This window comes from Macrobrachium nipponense, chromosome 41 (genome assembly GCF_015104395.2).
Source record: "Macrobrachium nipponense isolate FS-2020 chromosome 41, ASM1510439v2, whole genome shotgun sequence".
Classification (NCBI taxonomy): Eukaryota; Metazoa; Arthropoda; class Malacostraca; order Decapoda; family Palaemonidae; genus Macrobrachium; species Macrobrachium nipponense.
In genome coordinates, this window is record NC_061102.1 from 27,804,559 (window position 1) to 27,814,558 (window position 10,000).

Consider the following 10,000-nt stretch of genomic DNA (forward strand, 5'->3'; position numbering starts at 1 on the left):
TAGATGACGCTTCGATGGATTGATTAACTGAGTATCCATTGACACGCTCTTTATATCACACACACGCACATATATATGTATATATATATGGTGTGAGTCAGAAATTTATTTATAAATATATATTATATATATAATGTATGTATATATGTATGCATATGTATGTTTATATAACATAATAAGCTAAAGCTACCAGATTCAGGCGTAAACTACATGTACATGCAGTCAACGGCATTTATTAGATATTTATGTCGTATTAAACTAGTTAAAAAGAGAAATGATATAATTTCAGTTTGAAAAGATATGGAAAAGGTTCATACAAAATAATAGATTTGACAAAAGTTGATACAGAACAGTAGTTTTTACAAAAGTAAGAATATTGCCTAATTAAGTAGATAAATTGGAAAAAAATGACTGGTTCGTATATGTTTAATTGATTTTGACCATTTAATGGAGATATTTATGTGGTTCAGAAATAGAGTTATGCACCTGTAAATCTTAAATATAAAGACGCAGGATTTATACGCACGATGACGACATTATATATATATATAAATTATATATATTATATATATAATATATATATATATATTATAGTAATATTATATATATATATATAATTATACGTATATATTATTTTATTGTGCTTGTACAAACTCCCACCAAAATAGTTATTGCCTAGCGCAACGTGCTTGTAGCGCCTTTTAAAATTATCAAGTTATAAGAAATTTAAGCTAGAAAATATAAAACAATTAATAGAACGGGAAAGTGATAAAATTGATTGTACCTAAGTGGCGTCGACTATTATATGTTCAAAAGAAAGAGGAATAGCTCTTAGGAACCATCTGAAAGTTGGATATTTTATAGAATCAATAAACTGCATGTTCAGCTTTTGTTAGAGATTCATTTGCAATAGGATTTTGGGAAAAATAATGAAAAGTCGCACCAGTGTCTTCAAAGCATTTTATTAGTTTACTATAACTGCCTTACATTTTTTTTTGGCAAATGAAGAACTGCAAAGGTTTTCTGAAATACCGTATATATGAAAATCTATTCTGATGATTGTAAGGACACGGTATTATTATTATTATTATTATTATTATTATTATTATTATTATTATTATTATTATATTATTATTATTATTATTATTATTATTATTATTATTAAGAAATTCACAATCTCGTGAAGAACAATATGTGTCATAAAAATCCACAATTGTATATTAAGTTATATTACTATGTAAAACAAACAGACTTTTGAATACCTGGACGGTGTTCCTCATCACTAATATACTCTAATATATGATTGTAGGTTTTTATGAAACATTATTATTATTATTATTATTATTATTATTATTATTATTATTATTATTATTATTATTATTATTATTATTATTATTATTATTATTATCGTCAGTGTTATTAAAATTGTAGTAGTAGTTTGAGTAGCAACGAAAACGGTGTTAACTGTGCAATGTTTTTGACTCTCAATAACGGTAATATTGATGACGTTTCAGAAAACAGAGATATTGCTGTAAAATAGAAACGAATCCAAATTTGTTCTTTGCGAAGATGTAAAAGATGTCGCAATTTCAGTGTTTCTCATCCACCAGTTCTCTTCCTAGACCATTTTTGTATTTTCTTTCAACTTGGAGAGCAAAATGTCGAAGGCATTATATATTATTTGCGTCGGTATTGAAAAATACGGAAATAGTTGGATTAAAAGTATTCGCATAAGATGTCGCGTTATTTTGTAGCTGAAAGGAAATGCACAGTATTTTAAACAGAACGATAAGAAATAAGCGTTTTGAAGTATTTTTCTTATCTTGTCCGTTAGATTTTTTTACCAGTCATATTCTGCCATGTTCACGATGGTCGTGAAGCGTATTATGAAATCATTTTCTCGTAGCCTTTGTATCGTGGTTATATAATGATTGCCGATTGGTTCAACAACTTTCTTTTCATTTTCCACATATAACATTTCCATGTTGAAGAAATGAAAAGGCTGTATGCTACGAATAATAATAATAATAATAATAATAATAATCAATAATAATAATAATGTCATTATTATTAACATTATTTAAAGGTAATTATTTTGTTGCCGACGCCGGTCAAGAAGCAACGACGAAAGTGTAAGTTGAAGTGGCAACTTGCGCATCTAAATTTCAACATCTTGTATAAGTCTTGTATTGATGAATTACACTGTAGCCAGCCAGACCTTGCTGTCATAAAACCTTGAGAATCGATTTAAGAAAGATAGAAAGAATGCTTCCTTCTTCACTATCTACAACAACTTTGTCAACTAATCGGGACTGCAGACTTCTTTTTCTTGTAAAAACTTCTCGTCTCAGCTTTTATAAAAGTTTTTTTTTTTTTTTTTTTTTTGCTTTATCGCATTCAGTGCAATTTCTGGTAAACTGTGAAATCATTTGTATATATATATATATATATATATATATATATATATATATATATATATATATATATATATGGTGATTCAAATAGAAAATAATTTTATAGATAATATTGTAAATATGAATGCAAAAGCATCGATCTAAAATTATATACAGTTATTATCATGTGGAAATTTATATAATTTGTTATTTATATTGATGTAGTATTGTGTATTAGTATCCTTTAGGAAGATATTTCAAAAGAATGTTTTTATGATGCTGCATTTAACAAATTTATAGTTTTCGTGTGCAGTTATTTGCAAATTATATATCTACATTATATATATTATATTATATATATATATATATATATATATATATATATATTATATATATATATATATGCGAATACCACAGGAAAATGATATTCAGAAATCCAAGCGCTTTCGTCTTTGCTAAGACATTGTCAAGGAGCGAAGATTTCGCTCCTTGACAATGTCTTAGTAAAGACGAAAGCGCTTGGATTTCTGATTTTCATTTTCCTGTGGTATTCGCTTATTTAATGAAGTCACGTGCATATACTGCGATTTTTTAGCATATATATATATATATATATATATATATATATATATATATATATATATATATATATATAGCTACAAATGTCCTTTTAATATCTAATTCGCTTTATCTCAGAATTAATATATTTTCATATACGTTAACCGAAGGGGAATTTCTTTTAATTGATAATAATTTCGTCGACGAATTAGTTATAAAGGACAATTGTAGCTTAATGCGTATATATAAATCACGGTGATGTGATGAACTAATATATATATATATATATATTATATAATATATATATTATATATATATATATATATATACGCACTCGTATATGTATGTGTGCATGAATGCTAACTTGTGTAATAGTATTTTTGAGATTCAGTCCGGTATGATCACATTCACAAAATAATGTCGTTCATATTTTTCTCAATACATAGTTGATCATTACGAATTTTGTATCTCATTTTTTTGTATAGATGATGATGTTGCTGTGGTAGTTTTTTTTTAAAATCTAGCTTATGTCCTTAACTTTCTAGCGGAAGTGTAATATGGTACCAACCAACAACTTGCGAGTTGTCTTAGTGGTTGTTTCAGATAATTGATACATAGGCTTTATGCGAATAAAATATGAGAAAATTTGTAGCTCTTTTGCTAGGCGAAATATTAATGAAATATCGTTGCCAACGTTTTAAACCGTCACATTAGAATTAAATATCTAATACTTTTGGCGGCAAGGTGTCTTGTCAGTTGTAAAATTCATGTAGTAATGCATTGATATTGGCCTGTCTGTGGTGACTATGTATGTTTATATATATATATATATATATATATATATATATATATATATGTATATATATATATATATATATAAAACGTCCCGAAGATGTGTTAAATACACGAAAGTACTTGGCTCTTTTTCATTTCGCTTTCAACTTTCCCATTGTCTTTATCTAATAAACAATATCACGAGCTTATTTTTGTGATTTCTTGGTACAGTATGCGTGTATGTATATGTGTGTAATATATTATAGTATAATATATATATATATATATATAGGTATATATATATATATATATATATGTATGAATATATATATGTATGTATATATATATATATATATATATATATATATATATATATATATATATATATACACACACATGCACGCGTACGTTTGTTATGGTTATGATGTTCATAAAGGTTTAATCAACATGTAAACATTAGTTTCATAATATTTTCTTTGTTATATACTGTACAGCTTCGAATGGGACGAAATTTATTGCTAAGAATAAATTAATCTTGTCACTGGAAGGGGGGAATGGAGGGTAAAAGATGAAATCGCTCTTAATAGTCAAGTGTATATGATAAATGGCTCGATACTGTCGTCGCTCTTGGTACACAACTAATGGTTGATAATATACGTTGAGGTTAAAAGAGGGTTTACGCGAGATACGTAAAGTAGGATATTCCAAACATCAGCAATACAAATTTACGGTAATTATATACACAAACATATATTGCAGTTATGCACACCTATATATTTGAAATACATATATATAATACTATATATATATAATATATATATGTATATATATATATATATATGTATATATATATATATATATATATATATAGTATATATATATATAATGTATATTATATATATATGCATCTATATATATATATATATATATATATATATATATATATATATATATATATATATATATATATAAAATATATATACCATATATATAAATATAAATGTATATATATATATATATATATATATATATATATATATATATATAGATATATATATATATAAATATATATATATATATATCTATATATATCTATATATATATATATATATATATATATATATATATATATATATATATATATATATATATAATCCCCTGCCTCGCATATTTACAAATGAATTTAGTTTTAAGGGGAAGACCACATCATTACTGTTTTTGTTTACACCAACTGGTTTAGAAGCATCTGAAATATCCCAAAGTCGTGCCCACCGCTTCAATGTCCAGACAAGCCAGCGCTATTATTTCTAAGCTATGGAGTGATCCACCATTTAGGTAAACAAGAATCGGTAATATCATGTCTTTGGCCATATTGTTGGTCCAGTGAAATCATATGTATGTGGGAGACGCCACGTCGTAATTATAACAATATTTGTAAATGTGATGTTTTTGAAATGTGTTTTATTAGTTTATTTGCCTTAAATACTCCCTTGGTGATTAAATAAGGGTATAATTGTTTTGACTAGCAGATACTATTGTCCCTAACGCTAACTCATTTAATCAGGCTATTTAAACTTTAATGGTAATAAATTTCGAATTCTTTTGCTTCATGTGAAATTTAAATATACTTTTATACGTTTTATAAGCCATTGTATACTATTTGTTAACATTTCTGAAATTGTTTGCGCCATGATAAAGGATATCGTGAAATATATGTTATACTGGTTGAATATTGGTAGTTGATATCTCAGGTTTAAAATGTAATTATGAACAAAACGACTGTTCTTTTTTACCTCTTCTCAAAATAATTGCAAGAAATAATTGCAAGACAAGAAAAAAAAAAAAAAATTTTTCTTTCGTTTCGCCGCCTTTATTGTGCTCAGATGATTAGGATTGACTCCAGAGCCATCTGGACAGTGCATAGATTTTACATTAGACCAATGAAAAATGCACGTGCTATTGTTTTATTCATCATAAGAATTGAGAATTCTTTTCGTGGATTGCTATGGCGATGGGAATCTTCAGCTGTGATGAAATTCTTTCTGCGTCGACTGTACTTCATATATATATATATATATATATTGTATATATAATATAGTATATATATATATATATATATCAATCATATATATATAATACATATGTATTATATGTATATTATATATATATAAACATATATATAAAGTTCATGTATTATTTGTTTGTTAATGTATATATGTATATGTTATAATATATATATATATATATATATATATAATATATATATATATACATATACATATATATATATATTATATATAGTATATATATATAATATAAATATATGACAGGTTTGAGTAGTTATTTTGGGAGGATGTTACAATGCGTACCATGTAATAATGTCAAAACTTAAATAGATTAGCTAAGCGTCATAATCTTAACAATTGGGTTGATATCATTCTAAGTGAGAACCTGGAGAGGAATATGTGTAAACCTGACCTCAGAAGCTTCTTATATGTATGTAGATAGTTTAGTGGATTAGTTCATTGTCGCGGCTGTATCGAAATCGTGGCCGGGGCAGATGCACTTGTACATTTTACTTTGGATGTATATTAGTCCCAAGGTAAAGCGAATTCGATATCTAGGGATATTTGTTGCTTAATGTTGAGTGGTTACAACAGCTGTCTGCGAAGGAGGAGTTAGCTATATATAGTATATATATATATATATATATATATATATATATATATATATATATATATATATATATATTTATATATACGTCTGTATATATACATATATATATATACTATATATATATATATATATATATATATATATAATATATATATGTAATCAAACATAGCAGTCTGTTATCTGTCACACCTGAGAGATGCTTCAAACAAAATGTCTATTTCAGTAGTCCCATGCACTCACAGGATGAATACAGATTAAGGAATCCTCTATTTATCAAGCCCTTTTAATAGACAGGCTCCGCTTTCGAGCATAATGAATTAACATTCTTTGTGAATAAGTTGCAGGTCTCCTTACGGACTTCGACAGGAATCAGTGACATCTCCTGTAAAATTACCTTTGATTGTATCAGTTGAACCTCTTTTCTGTTTCGACTTCAGCCTATTTTAACTTGGGTCGATGTTACGGAGATCTGGAGTTTTTATATATTTTGCACGTGTGCCTTGCAAAACTGCTGCCATCTGAGTTTACGGTGGAAATCCTTGACTTTTTATAGTATTTCCCGTTTTGGTTGAAATAAAAAATAACGGTATATTGTAAATATATGTGAATTTGTGGTGTTTGTAACTTGGTCCCTGAATGAATATTGCATGGAATGGATGTTTGGCCTTTAAATGCGAGTGAGCGAAAATGGCAGAATCCTTTGAGCGGAATTGTTGTGCGTAGTATACGTTGAGGAAGATTGACTGATATTGTTTAGTAATGTAGAAATAGGAAGAGGATGCGGTTGATAAGGCTAGGATAGAAGAGAAGAGTCAGAATATTCGCCTCAACGTCTATTGATCACAAAGCGAGGGTTGAATACGACAACGCAAAGGTGAAAATGTGGACAATTTTCGTTGGGTAGGGGAAGGAGAGGTAACAAGAGGAAGAGTCAGCAGGATGGCTTGTGCCCAAAGAGAAATAATACCACAGTTACTACTGCATTCATTCTTTAAATACTGGGCGCCGTTGTGTCATTGGTATTATTCTTAACTAATATTGGCTGGGTTACTCTAATCACTGAATTGAAACCTCATATTCAGCGGCCCACCAGGTCGCTGTTGGGTACAGGGGAAAGGGCATTGGACTAGTATCTTCATCACAAAACTTTTACTGGTAATAGGAAATGCAACACCTTAAGCTACCTCATTCAGGGGAAGTATTACTACATATATGTACTTGTTCTTTTTTATATTTTAAATTTGTAATCATTGTGCAACTTTGATTTTTAGATTTTAAATTCATAGCCTTCTTGTAATTCTTATTATCTATATTTTGTAAAGCCCTCGAAAATGTAGTGAAGACATTACGAAACGTCGGGGATAAATTGACCCGTTTTAACAAGATTTTTTGTCCTCTTCATTGATATATAATATATTAAATTGAATAGAATATTATAATATATATACATATTATATACATAATCAATATATAATATGAATATTATCACATCACCGTGATTCATATAAATTATTCGAGCTACAAATGTCCTATGATATTTAATTCGCTCTACCTCGGAATTAATATATTTTCATATATGTAAACCGAATCGATAACGTCCCTGTCGTCCTGATTTCTTCTCGTCCTCTGGGCGGTAGTTCGAATCCACGAGAGGACGACTAAGGACATTTGCAGCTCGATAATACACACACACACACACAACACACACACATATATATATATATATATATATATATATATATATATATATATATATATATATATATATATATATATATATATATAGATATAGGTATAGATATAGATAATATATATATATATATATATATATATATATATATATATATTTATATATATATATATATATATATATATATATATATATATATATATATATATATATATATATATAGATATATGTATAGATATAGCTTATAGATATATTAGTATCTATACTATATAAACCTACTTTAATGTTATATATCATGTAATAATCTCTATATATTCTATTCTCTTTCTCTATACGCTATATGTGTATCTATCTCTTTCTATCATATATATATATCTCTATCTCTCTATCCTACATCACTATATATATTCTGATCCCTAAGAATATACACAGCTTTCATTCTACAGGATGAGTTTCCAGAAACTGTTAACATTTCGGGCCTCTTTGAATAGTTTGGTTTGTGAGGTTGTCTGCATATTTTGTTTTTCCTGGTTGCTGCACACCACAGTCTGCTATCTAGCAGATGTCTCACTTATCACCCAAATCAATAGAGAAACGGTGGATTTCATCAGGAAACGATCTGTTTACGTTTCCCTTCCGCTGGCCTGAAATTTGGCGCCTATGTCTGTGTGAGTAGAGATGATTCATAAGTTTAAGAAATGAAAGATATTTAGTAATAATTGTTGCTTGATGTGGCGCTTCCATTCCGTTTTCGTAACCCACTGCTGAGGAAAGAACCGATCTAATATCTTTTTTCAGGATTGGTAAATTCTCCTTATGAAATTATCCCTTTCAAAGGTTTGGATTTTGGTCTTGTATAAAACCTGTTTTTCTAACAGACAGATTACGAAGAAATTTCTGCATGCTCCATCATTACATCTGGATACCTTCTCGTGCTTTAAACCAGCAGCGCATTTGATATCATGCCTTTTTCAAATATTGGAGCTAGAAAGAAGAAATTTGTAAGCAAATTATTTTAATGATGATGCATTGCTGCCGTACGGAGGAAAAAAGAAAAAAAAAGCCAACATCCTTAAGCTCCTGTCATTAATGTGTTTTTATATATAAGCTGGCAGCTGCATCTCATAACTCTTCTTCGGGTGTAAAAATCCTTTGTTTATCTTTTGCTTGCTCGGGTGAATAATTTAATACAAGGAAAGCACGTTTGTTTTTTGCCCCCTATTTACGTTTGTAAGTACTCTTTCGCTTTCTCTCCCTGTGCGTCGAATGTCAGGGGAAACCTGGCGCCATTTTGTGATGTAAATTCTCTCTCTCTCTCTCTCTCTCTCTCTCTCTCTCTCTCTCTCTCTCTCTTTGGAAGCTTATATTAACTCTTTTTATAAGTTTTCCTTGTCATTTCACCGTATTTATTAACATATGACTATGAGTTATAACAAATATATTCTATTTTCTTGGCATATAGGCAGCCTGGTAAAGACGATACGCCGTATGAAGATTAAGCGTCTTAAATTTTCTAGTTTTATTGTCTTCCATGAAGCTAAAGACTTGTCTCTCTTGTGCCATACCAATAAAGAATCTTTAAGATGAAGCGTCTAACGACTCAATGTCTGAACACGAGTAGCCTGTTTGAATGCGACAAATTGACGAAGACACAGTCGTTACCACGTCATCATACCAGAAAATTAACCTTTTAATCAGCTAACATTTTAGACTATGGTCCTGCGAAACCACACACTCCAGCTTTCGTTGTTTTAAATTATAGAAAAGACCACGAAGCATTCTGCACTAGCATCTAGCTAGATGCAGTTGATTTTTTATAAAGTTCACACGTCGCCACCTGTTTGGGTGTAAGCTCGACGTCCAAATTATTAAAAGACGAGGCTGAATTGAAACCGGTCGTACTACGACA

General features: G+C 28.7%; 1 protein-coding gene across 2 annotated transcripts in view; it reads left to right on the plus strand.

The window, feature by feature from the left end:
- LOC135212639 (lachesin-like) overlaps window positions 1-10,000 on the plus strand; it is a 695,659-nt gene that overhangs the window by 1,428 nt on the left and 684,231 nt on the right. The gene's annotated exons all lie outside the window — the stretch shown is intronic.